We start from the raw sequence: 12369 nt of genomic DNA on the forward strand, positions 1-12369 counted from the left end.
TCCCCAGATCCTTTTCTTCTCCAGGCTGAACAATCCCAAGTGCAAAGCCCTCAGTCAGCAGCTCTCCCATCTCTCTCAGCTGAGTACAGACAGGTTTGGGCTGACTTCTCCACCATTCTAGGCCAAGTCTTTAGAAAAATGCGAGACCAAAATAAAAATCAGGAACACCATAAAAAAATGTGCATATCCAGAAGCAGGTAACATGTCAATGCAGACTTTTTTAGGAGAGCCACAATTAATAATGCCCTGCTGCCTTTTACAACATTCTTTTCAGGCAACAGCAAATGCTTCATTGTCTCAGGAATTATTTGCACTTTTATTGTTAATAATGCTATTACAGGAAATTATAGCTGTCCAGGGAACCCATTCTGTTTAGCCTCCAGACAAGTAAACACATAATCCTCAAAAATTTAATATCTACACATATGGCTAATTAATTTGGAGTGTTCTGAGTTTGAAGTCCCCTATAAAAACCCCTTTGTAAAAAACCTAAGTCCTGTCATTTTCCCTTGTGGACTGCCATATCAAATTTTCAAGCAGCTGTAGGAATTGAAATTTGGAATTTCACCATTTTGGCTTAACCTGCACTCTCTCCTATCCTCCCTGGAGCATTTGTGATAAGCAGCTCACCTCTATGACAAATCCCAATGCTTGGCAGTTCTATCCACGATCAAAAGGCAGTCCTGCCGATGGACACCCACAGCTTCCCGAGCCCAGAATGGGGTTTCCCTCTGTTGTGGTAGCACACACACTGCCATCGATCTCCTCAGCTCCCTTGGAAGCCACCATGAATGCAAGTTAACCACTTGCAGGGGGTTAAACTGCAAGGAAGAAATTATCTTCATTTTTTTCCATGCATATCTGCTGCAATAACCTCAATGAACACTAACCAGTGCTTCTGCTGGCTGCCTCAGTGCACAGGCAGTGACTGCCTTGAAGATGAACTTGCTTCTCACCCCTCCAGCTTCTGCCTCAAGCCCAACTTGAGGATGCTACCAAGACCACAAGGGACAAGCCTGCACCAGCACTTTGTACTTTCCCAGAAAAAATCTGAAACAGCACTCGAATAAATCCCATAATTAGCATACATTCACACATTATTCTGTTTTTTCTTTCAGAAAAACTTTTGCTTTCTTATCATAAAAAACAGCACAATAAACTATTAAACTAGAGATTCGGATAACCACATCCTTCCCCATGTGTTTGAAAATCTGAAAATCTGATAATGAATGTTCCAAGAGGAAAATATCTTTTTCTTTTTTGTTCCTTAGCCTCTCGTCCCAAACATCTTCATCCATCTTGCAAAGATCAATTTTTCATGCAAACTGTACAGATAATTCACTCAGTTGTTTTGATTTTACATTTTTGAGTTGTCATGATGCTAGTACCTGAGGGAAAAGTTCACTGAATCCAGATAAGTGATAAGAGATATACCCTGTCAAATTGAAAGAGGGCTAGCTGGAAGATCCATTTTGTTTTTCTTTTTTTCCACTTTTAAAAAAATAGAATTGAAACCTCAATAGAGAACTAAGATTTGAAAATATTATTGGAATATTGGGGGGAGCAGAGATGGATGTTGTATTTCTCATGCATGATATATCTTCAATGAGCAGAATAAGAGGGAGAAGAAGAAGGGGTAAATTATTTCTTTTGGATTATTTCCTCTAGGAAAATAAAGTTTAGTTTAAATTAGTATGTTTGGAAACAGTCACAAGACAGATACAGCAGAAAGACCACCCTGGATATCTGTAATAATATGAAAACAGCCTGGTTTCCTTTCTCATTCAAGGTGAGAATAGGTGTAAAGTCAATGTTACTATCTTTGTCCTGAGCAACAGGTTTCTAGGAGAAATGAAATTCACCTCGGCTGTGGGGATCTGTTTCTCTTTCCTGTGTTTCCACCATGGGACAGAGGGAGTGCCCCAAACTCTCAGATGTAAGTGGTAGCCTCAGGTTAAAAGTCACTCATCCAAACATGCTTTTTAGTTTGTTTTCAAACAGGTCATTGGCATGGACCTCTCTCAAGCCTCTCTCACCCCTCTGTCAAGAGAGTTCTCTTTCTCATTTGAGGTGATCATCACCACTTTCTTATTCCGTGGTCTGCAAACCCAGCACCCAGGAGACACGGGGAGAGATGGAGACAAAAGCTGTCATCAGGCAGCATAACCTCCAAAATCACATACAATTATTAGCTTTTTCTGCCCAAAGGAGAAAGTGGACTGAGGGACTAAGGACAAGCAAAGCTGAAAACCTGGCAAGTGTCTGCCTAAGTGTCTGCAGGAAGAGAAAGCAGCTGGAAGCCTGCTGGCAGGCTGTGCTAGACAGAGCTCTCCATCTCGGAGGCACAGCGTGAGAGAAGAAGAGGCACGATGTGATCTGGAGCTGTGACAGAACTATTGTTGCCTTCTCTTATTACATCTGGCAACAGTTTCATCAAGGGTTCAGAAACTTGCAAGGTTGGTGTGTCAGACCATGCATCTATTTCCCAAATCACCATGCTGACAAAAACTCAGTGGGAGACGTGCTGCTGGTGTGATGTTCCTCTGTGGAGAACAACACCTCTCCCTTCTGCCGAGCTTTTCTCTCTGTATGAGCTGCTGCTTCTTGTAAATGTCTCTCTCAAAATGCTTCAGGTCTCCCGAAAAACTTGCCAGAGCACAGTTTGGCAGCTGTGGTTGAGGTGCCTGCATCCCAGCCTGGATGACAGCAGAAGGGAACCTTCCCAGGCTCCACTGTCACACACCAGTAAGGCTTTGGGATGCGAGTCCAGCTCAGTAGGAAGTGACTTGGGTGTCTACCAACATCAGCCACAGCTTCTCTGTGTTCATCCTCCCTGTTTCATTCAGCATCCCTTTTTTTGGCTTATCCATTCCTCATGATTCAACACAAGTTTTCTTATTCCCAAGGCTTGCTTTCCTCACAAGTCTGGCAGCTTTTGTGACCTCCAATATATCTGGCAGCTGGCTCAGTATGCACTCATACGAGATTTTACTGAAGAAGTTTAGTCTAGTCTAGTTTTGAGGGGAAGGTCAGTGGTACAGGAATCAGCTGAAATGTAACGAAGTACAGTGCCTTGTGTAAATGCCTCTGGTTTATCTCAAGCTGGAGAGGTAAAGACCATAAACTCAAGACAAAAGAAGCAGGGAAGGAGACTTCTGGAAGAGAGAGAATTGAGGAAATACTACACTTTATTTGAGAAACCTGTTTAATTGCCTGAAGCACTGAGAATACTTGTTTTCAAGATTTTTGTGAATCGTATTTCTGCTGCAGAGCCAATTTTATCTCTGCCAATTGGTCAAAAATTATCTAAGGAATCTCATACAAGTCTCACTTTTCCACTTCATTCTCTGTTTAAAGAAGTTCTCGGAACATTTGCTAGAATAGACAATATGATCTTTGCCTTTATATACCTGGGGTAGGGGAGGGAGTGTTGGGTGGTGGTGGTAGAACTTAACTTCTCTTTATGCCAGCTGTCATAGTCCTCACCAGCCCACACAATCACAAAATAAACCATATTTCACCTGCCTTTTAACTATCTCTGGCAACACTTCTTTATTCATTATCCAACAGTATTACTGGTATATCTCAGCTCACAGGATAATTGCTTAATAAATTAACTTCACCATTTTCCCAAGAGGATCTGGACTACACAGACATAATCTGCTGGGTGCTCAGTTGTCATAAATTGTTCAAAAAAGGCTAAATCAGGACAAACAAAAAATATGAAAAATATGACTGAAATATAAGTGAAAAAATATAAGTGAAATTTTCAAAGCAGCCTATGCCTATAAAGATAAATTCCTTTTTATTTTAAGGTGCTTACACTGTGAGTTTTGGGGTTTTTTTAATTCCAAAGTATTTTGTTTCATTAAATTCTCTCAACTTCTTCATGCCTTTTCAATTCTGGCTTCCTCTCATGGCTACAGCTTTGCCCTAGAATTCTGCCCAACATAGCAGTTTCTCTGGCTGCTAAATAAATCTAGGAGCTAGACTTGGAGCAGTCACAATCTGACACTGGGTGCAAGGCTGCTGGGACACTGCTTCAATCACACTTGCAGGGCAAGGGCTGCTTCTGTAGGAGCAGGGAGAGGTAAATGGATGGTCTCCCTTCTGCTGCTCCAACCCAAATTTTGAAGGGAAGGTTATACTGACTCTGCCTTGTTAATGCAATCTTTCTCCTTCTCCAGAGGAAAAAGGATAGCAAACTCGAAAAGATTCAACTGAAACTAGCTAGGGAGCAAAGTCTGAAGTAGGATGGAAAAAAAATATTCCCCGGGAAATGGCATCTCCCATTAACTATAGTCATTAACTCAAAGGTAAGGAGGCAAAGAAAGAAAAGATGCACTTTTTAGTTTCAGGTTTTGTCCCATAAGAGCCAGAATAACTTGATAGAGACACCCATCATAACTTCATCACAACCACAGCTCTCAGCTGTGAATTATTAACTCCCAGAATTAATGGGAGCATTTCCAAAGCTAAATAAAATTCTGTCAAACCTGATTTCCATAGCTGGATTATGCCTACTTAGGTTAGAGCAAGACAGCCAAGATTAGCCAAAGTCTTTCAAAGTGGAAGCCAACCTAAAATAGCCTTGGCTTCATTATCAGGTCTAATTTTACTGAGTTATGTCTTTGTCACAACCCTAAAGAGCTCTGCTACACGTAGGACAAAACTGTGAGCTCCTTATCTCTACCTGAGAGGAACTCCAGGCAACCAGGAAGCAGTTTCACAGTCTGTATTAATCTTTGCAGTGCAGAGGCTGCTATATTTTTGCATGCAATAGCTCAGTATTTACCCAGACCTGTATGTAGGGGCGTGACCTTGCCTTTAAACAGGACTCACCAATGCTGCTACAGAAGATAAAGAAGTGGAAGATGAGAGCTCATTTTTCCCTGTAGTGTCAGAAGTTGGCCACCTCCCAAACAACTGGGTGTTTCTCCTGAAAACTCACTACCAGTATTCACAACTACTGCCTCAGCTGTTTAACAGAGGAAGGGGGAGAAGGCTCAGGGTAGTAACTGAATTTACCTGTGACATTTTGTTTCATTGGAAATCCTTTATTTTTGCTAAGAAAATGCTCACATGCTCCCCTCAACTACTGCCACTTTAATTACACCTTCAATAATTCAGTCAGTGGTTGCTCAGTCTTCCCAGTTGAATTATTAATTAGCAGAGTGGAAAACCCCACAACTGAGCATGTGAGATGGAGCACTCTAGGAATGCAGCTGCCACTGCACAGACACAACGTCTGGGAGAGTGAGTCCTGGAGCTATGCTCCATCTGAGCCTAATCTCACATCTCCAAGCACACACGATCTGCCTTCTTCCCTCCCTGCTTGCCTCTCTTTCTATATTCTTGTTTTTCTTCCTTAAGAACTCTTTGCATCACCTTTCCTGAACAAAGCTTTTGTGTGGCTTCCCCAGTAAACTGAGTGGAAATACCAGGTCCCTCCCAAACACATTTCAAAGCAGGACATCAGAAGAAGGAAACATTTGTTTCAGGAGCTAGGGAAGAACATGAGTTATCTCAGACTTCAGTGGGAATGACGATAAAGGTTTTGTACAATAGATAACAATGAATTGTTAGGGTTGGAATTGACCTCTGGAGATCATCTAGTCCAACCCCCACAATCCTTGGAAGAAAATATGGGAAGAAGGCATCCCTGCCCGTGGCATGGGGGTTGGAACTAGATGATCTTTAAGGTCCCTCCCAACCCAAACTATTCAGAGATGTGGCTATAGGGAAACAAACTGGATAGCTTCACTGAGACAAAGGAATGGGAATGTGGAAAGCAAGAGGGAGAATGGATTTGGGGATTATACATGAAATGGCAGAGAGAAAATAAAAAGGCACTTTTTAATGACATAATTAACTATCCTTATGGCAGCTTTCTTTCAGTTGCTAAATTTGCATATATGCTTCCCGTAGTGATCTACATTTCTAGTTATTAACTTGTGACGAGGTCACCCACTTGAAAAGAATTTATGAACAAGGCAATGAAGTAATTAATTTCTCTGTTAGAGAACTTGTTTAGCTAATAAAAGTTCTTAAAATATTAAGAAATTTTCTGCTACTTGGAAGAATATATGGAACATGTGTGAATAAGTAGCAGGAAAAAGCCTTACCCCTCAAGAAAAGTGATGGGCTAATTAAACCACCTCTCATACACAGACACAATATTAAAAATTAATTAATTACAAAACATGGCTTTCTGCTGGCTTCAAGAGAAATCGTGCATTAATTAATCGAAAGGTAGAGCAGCCAAATACACTCCATGACAAGGGAATCAAACTAGTGAGGGTCACTATGGGATATAAAACCCATAACTGGTGATGGTGGTCCCTAAGTAACTATCCATGCTGTCTTTGCACGACTCTATGAGATTAATGTGCTTACAACACAATCTTGGCACTTATGATGAGATCTCTGATTACCCCATAGAGTGCCAGCACTGAGTACTCTCCAGCTGTTCAGTCCCCTTTCCCGTCCATACACATTTCCATATTGCTGCTTTTCTGATAATCCCCCATGGCCTCAGGACTTCCTTTGTAGCTAAAACAAGATATAAAGCCATATTAGCCTCAGCATAATAAGTGATGCATCAGACCTCTTCTTCTACACTTTGCCAGCATCTTTCAAGCTGACCAGAAATAGAAAGAAATGGATAAACATGTCTGGGTGAGCAAATGAAGGCTCCTTCTCAGCACAGACTCCTCATCGTTGTTAGTGTTATGTATTGCTGCCCGTGGAGCTGTGCAGACACAAAGCCATCTTTTGTAGGGGCTGAATGTCACTGAAGCACAATGTCCTTTTCTTCACAGGAAAATACAAACTGGAAAGAAGTCAACAAGGTACAGGGAGTCCTCCTTGTTTATTGACTGTCTCAGGGACTGAATGCTGAAAGTAATTTGCACCAAGTTGTTGACCAGCTCTGGAGCTTTGGCTCAGGATTCTGCTTTGCTGGAAAATGCCCTAGGTAGAGACAGGAATTGTGCCAGTCCAGGATTTCAAACCAAAAAATTGAGAAAGTCTGAGCATAGTGCTTTATTTCTGCCCTGCACAAATTAATTTTTTGCAAAATCCAGAGAGACTACTGCAGAGCCCAGCAATAGCTGGCTGGAAATACAGAACCATGCTTTTCCTCAGGTATGGTGCATAGATCAGTAGTTTACCAAAGGTGAAATTAGCCCTAAGGCCATACACAGAAAATAGGAAGAGGACACCAGGAAAATCAGGCTGTATAAAATATAAGACCTTCTTTTAAGAAAGGTGCTGAACAACTAGCATTTTCTTAAAATTCTGAATGGGGAAAATAAGAGATTAGGTTGGGAAATCACAAGACATGCCAAAGGTATGAGTATTTTGGCAGGGCAGTAAGCAGCAAAGGGGAGTCCACCATGGCCAAATTATAAATTACAATGCAAATGTCTAAATATTCAAGCATTGCAGTAAAAATTGCTTCATGGATGGAGTCTGGGAAAGCAGAGCATGAAGAGGCCATGGAAGACAAAAGAAGTTCTTGCAGCAGCAATAAGCCTCAAAATTGGTGCCTCTGCTCCCTCCTGCCTGCTCAGAACCTAAGAAGGTCAGATAGCTGTCATTATTTACCACAACTACTCCTCTGAGACTTAAGGGAAGATGTTGAATGATGAAACTTAGGTCCCTACTACCTGACAAATGTAACTGTGGATTTCACTCTTGAAGTAGGGGCCTTGTAACTCACATGTTTCTCACAGCTTTTTCTGCTCCCTGCTCTTTTATGCAGAACTACTCATAGTCATGATTAACAGTGAATGTGTAAGAGAAACTCTCTTGGAATACAAATATAGAATGCACAAAAAAGCAACCTGTCGAACAATGCTGTCTACAGCTTTAAATTCAGCAAGGAGCTTTCATCTTTTTTTTTTTTTTTTTTTACCTCCACAGGCTGGGAAAACTCAGAGAAACATATTTAGCCCTGGTCATTGCTTTTTCATTTCAGCTTAATCTTTGAAAAGAACGGAATCTTGCTTAAAGTCTCAGATTCTCCTTCATATTTGTGTAACCCAAATGTAACTATAAGGTCCGTCAAAAGTTATGGACTCTTTTTTTTTCCTGCTTCAACTGCAATGCTCCTGATACAAATAGAATTCTTGAAAATCATATTAACAAAGCCAGTGTCTATGCTCTTGGGAAGATAAAGTCATTGCAATCAGGATTATTATAACATCAATAAACCGAAAAGAATTATATTACTTTTGATCAAAACTGACTATTCTCAATTGGTTGCCTGTTGAACTTGTATCAGCCAAATCAGCAAGATGAGGAAGATACACTCTGGTGGCTTGAAAATGAAGTACAATTCTTTGATCAGAAAGACAAAGGAAGAAATTATTGCAAATTCTTTTCCTTCATATTTTTCAGTATGAAGTGTCACACAGGAAAAAATATTTCTTTGAGAAATTATCTAAACCAATTCTTTCCACATTGGTACTGCTGGTTTTGCTTGTGAATGATCTCTGGATCTTATATTCCTGAGGTTTCTCTTCCTAACAATTTAATCGCTTGTATTGTTTGGTTGCTTTTTTCTTTTCTTTTTCCTATTAGACATAATGTCTTGTTTACAGCAGATAAAAAAAGGCACCTTATTTCTGGACCAAAAGAGTCTAATCTGTGGAGAAGAAGCCTTTTACTTCTAGGATTACTCTTATTTTTAGATTTATACATTAAAAATTCCTGGGGACAGATTCTGCCATTGTTGTCCAGCTGAGTCATACTTTTATAAATAACCTCATTGCACAGAATGGCTTTTCTTTTAGTGTAGACACTGTTTCTGCAGATGAGAAGTGGTTGGGTTTGGTCCTTGGAAGCTTCCTGCAAAAATCTCACTGTTTTTCCTCCTGTTTTAAAGTGAAAGGGGAAAAAAGGATCAATAAAGGGGGGCATGATTTAGTAAAAAATCAGATTTCCAGTTTATCTGAAAAACTCTGGATAAAGACCATCATGAGCAATGATGGTCACATCATGACCATGACGAGTCTCATCAGATGTTTTTATGTCTGATATCTTTGCAGTAGTTTATTTGATGACAACACAAACCAGGCCACATTAACAGTCACCACAAGTGATATTTCTCATTATTCCCTCACCTGTGATAGCAGAGAACACAACAGGCTGATAATCTGCAAATAGCTCCAGTTCCTTCCCCTGCCACCAACGGAGGGAGCAATTTTGAGAAATTCACTTGTTCTTTTGGCACTTCAGGTTGCCACCTGTCACATAGTAATCGTGCCATTTAGCTTCCAACTCAACTTGCTACTACCAAAGTGATGTATGTGGGCATGGTGTCTGCCCTGCACCCGTTTCTGCAGGGCCACACACACCAGCACTTTGCACTTACTCAGTTGCATTTCCTGCAGCAGCTCCTGTTGTACTCTGTGTATTGCACACACAGGCACTGCATGCCTCTTACTTCTACACACTTGCCAATGACCTTCTTGGGCTTTAACCCTTCCTCTGTTCCTTTTCTGTAGTAACCCTGTGGTAATCTGCTCTGTTCTGCACAAAAATACCTGACAAATACTCATCTGTGGCAAGAGAAATTGAAATATGTGAGCATTCTCCTGAACTCCTGAAAGATTACATCCTCTGTTCACAAATGATCTTATTCAAAGGACTGTGACACACCTGGACCCTTGGGCTCAAGTGATATATCACGAGGGGTGTTGAAAACGGACAGGCTTAATTTTTATTTCCTTGACTTCCATTTTAAAAATCGAAAATTTAAAAATAAAGATTTCATTATCTTATTAATTGACTTTGTAACCAACAGCTTCATGTTTTATAACCAGCCTCTCAATCACTTGGAATTACAATTTCATTTAAAAGAAATCCTACGGAAAACAACAACTTCTTGAAGATCAAGATATCATTTATCCTGTTTAAGAGAGGCAGATTTATGTAAGGTACCTATAATTGGACAGACTTCTGATGTTATTCAAAACACCTTAGATACTCTACTTGATCTGGCTATGACTGAGTAGGAGCTGCCAAAAGATGAATGAGCAGGAACTTCCAAACCAGATATATTTAGAACAAACCTTTCATATTGGAGTGGTCTGTCAATTTTGAGCCTTAAGCTGTTCAGTACAGCCCCCTGAAAACCTTTATTCTTTGTATTTAATAGTAATCCCAGATTATAAAATGAAATATATATCTTTCCAACAGCCTGTTCAAAATCCTTAGTTCCACTGAGAGAATGTCACATAATGTGCTCTAGAGCTACAGCATAATGGAAAGGAGAGCTGAAAGCCATATTGATAGACAAGCTGATGAGCTGTGTGATGGGGCTGAGAATAGAAACAGCTTTAGTCTATCTTGGGAATGGATGTAAAAGCTGCCAGCCCCACAAGTAGGGGCTCTCATTGTCCCTCTTACACCATGACACATGCTGCATTGATGGTGCCTATTCCTCTTGTGCCTTGGTGAGCTGATTCCAAATTTAGGACACATAAAATGTCATTGTGCCTTACAACCAGGACATGTCAAAACATTTCTGTATGAAATGCTTAGTTTAGTGAGAATAGCTCCATCAGAATCATCTTGTATAGAGAAGGGTCTGTACCCTTTGAAGAAATCAAAGGAAACAGATGCCTGTGTATTTGCATAAGTATATCCAAATTTTTCAAAATCTTAGGATTAGTTTAAAAGGTAGAACATGCTAGAAAATTATAATCTAGGGCTAGATTTCTTCTGAGTGCTTTTCCAAATCTTTGCTTCTTCATTTCCAACCCACCATCTTAGAATCAGGAAATTTGCTTCATTTGAAAAAAAACCCCAAAAAATTAAAAACACAGGATTCAGCAATGGCACTCCAGAGAACTCCCTGCTATATTTTGCATGTTGACAACTCCACAAAGGCTTTGTTTTGGGTCTTCTGCTCCAGTTTCACGTTTCTTTTTCATAGATTTGCCCAGCACTTTAAACATGAAATTAATCCTATAAACTTTCTTCTTCTAAATATGTGTATTGTCTTCAACTAGTGAGGAAAATATAGGAGCTGAAACTGAAATGTAGGATGTTTGAAAGACATCAACTGATTAGACTCAATTTACAACATTCATCAAAGGCAATCTTAGTTTCCAGCCATAAACCAAATCTGTTTGGTGTGCCCAGCAGTAGTTTCCCAGGTACAGGCTCTGCATTAGATAGATATACTTGCATACATCCATATGCCCATGTTTCAGTACATTGGACCAAATTCTCCCTTGAATTATACACCACTGACTTCAACAGAATCTCCTATGAATATACATAAGAGTATGCAAAACTAGATCCATCACTGCTGCATAGTCTATTTTCTTTGCATTCATATCATGGGTTTTCATTCCATTTGGCCTCATTCTTCAGCCCTCGGCAGGTTAAGGGTGAGGTAAATTATTCGGAAACATCACATATTTATTGATCCTCCTTCACAGCATTAATTACACAATACAGTCGTGTGAGGTGAAAGAAGGAATTTGTTAATATCTTACTTAAATATTAATTCACAAGTTCTAAAGACACTGGAATCTTTATCACTCCGGTGATTCTAAAACATTTCAAACCTTTGATGGGGCACAAAATCTTCTATTCCCTTCTGAGCAACTAGTATTTTTTGAAACACCACACTGCTTTCCCTTTCTTTCCAGCTTCTGTCTGCTTTTTACAAATAGATCCTTATGGCTCTATGAATTCTAGACAATTATACCTTGAAATTCACTGGAATGCCATCAGACCTATTATTTTTGGGACTTTCTAGCTGCATAAATTAGATGTACACATAGGCATAGAAATATATAGACATTATTTTCTATAGGTCTAGAAAACAACATGAAAAACCATCTGTAATTAAGGAGAAATGATAGGTAAAACTTCAATTTCAAATAATTCACCCAGTAAAGAACAGATGTGCATAAATATTAACAAAAGCTAGCGTATTAGTTCTCCATATAGATGGAATTAAATCTAGTTGGAACAATACATTAATTTATATTTCATAACAATTACTGTATTTTTCCTCGTATTCATCAAATTCAGTCTTTTTGCAGAAGTTCTGCTTACACAGGTGTAAATTCTTTGAATCTGTTTCCTATCGCACTTGAGATCTTGGGCTTTTGTTTTGCACCTGCCTGAAACCTGCACTGCTCTGCCACCTAGTGCTTTGAAGGAGGGTATCTACATCAAATGCCAGCACAGGATAGTCAACAGAATAGTTGTTCCTGTACAGAAACATTTTATTAACATTTCCTCACTAAATGAGTGATTAAAGGGGAACTTGGTTTATCAGCCTCTAAGGATATCATAATTGATCACTACCAGAGATCGTCTCTATGCCTGCAGATCTTAGTA

The sequence above is a fragment of the Sturnus vulgaris genome, chromosome 1 (genome assembly GCF_052056855.1).
Source record: "Sturnus vulgaris isolate bStuVul1 chromosome 1, bStuVul1.hap1, whole genome shotgun sequence".
Taxonomy (NCBI): Eukaryota; Metazoa; Chordata; class Aves; order Passeriformes; family Sturnidae; genus Sturnus; species Sturnus vulgaris.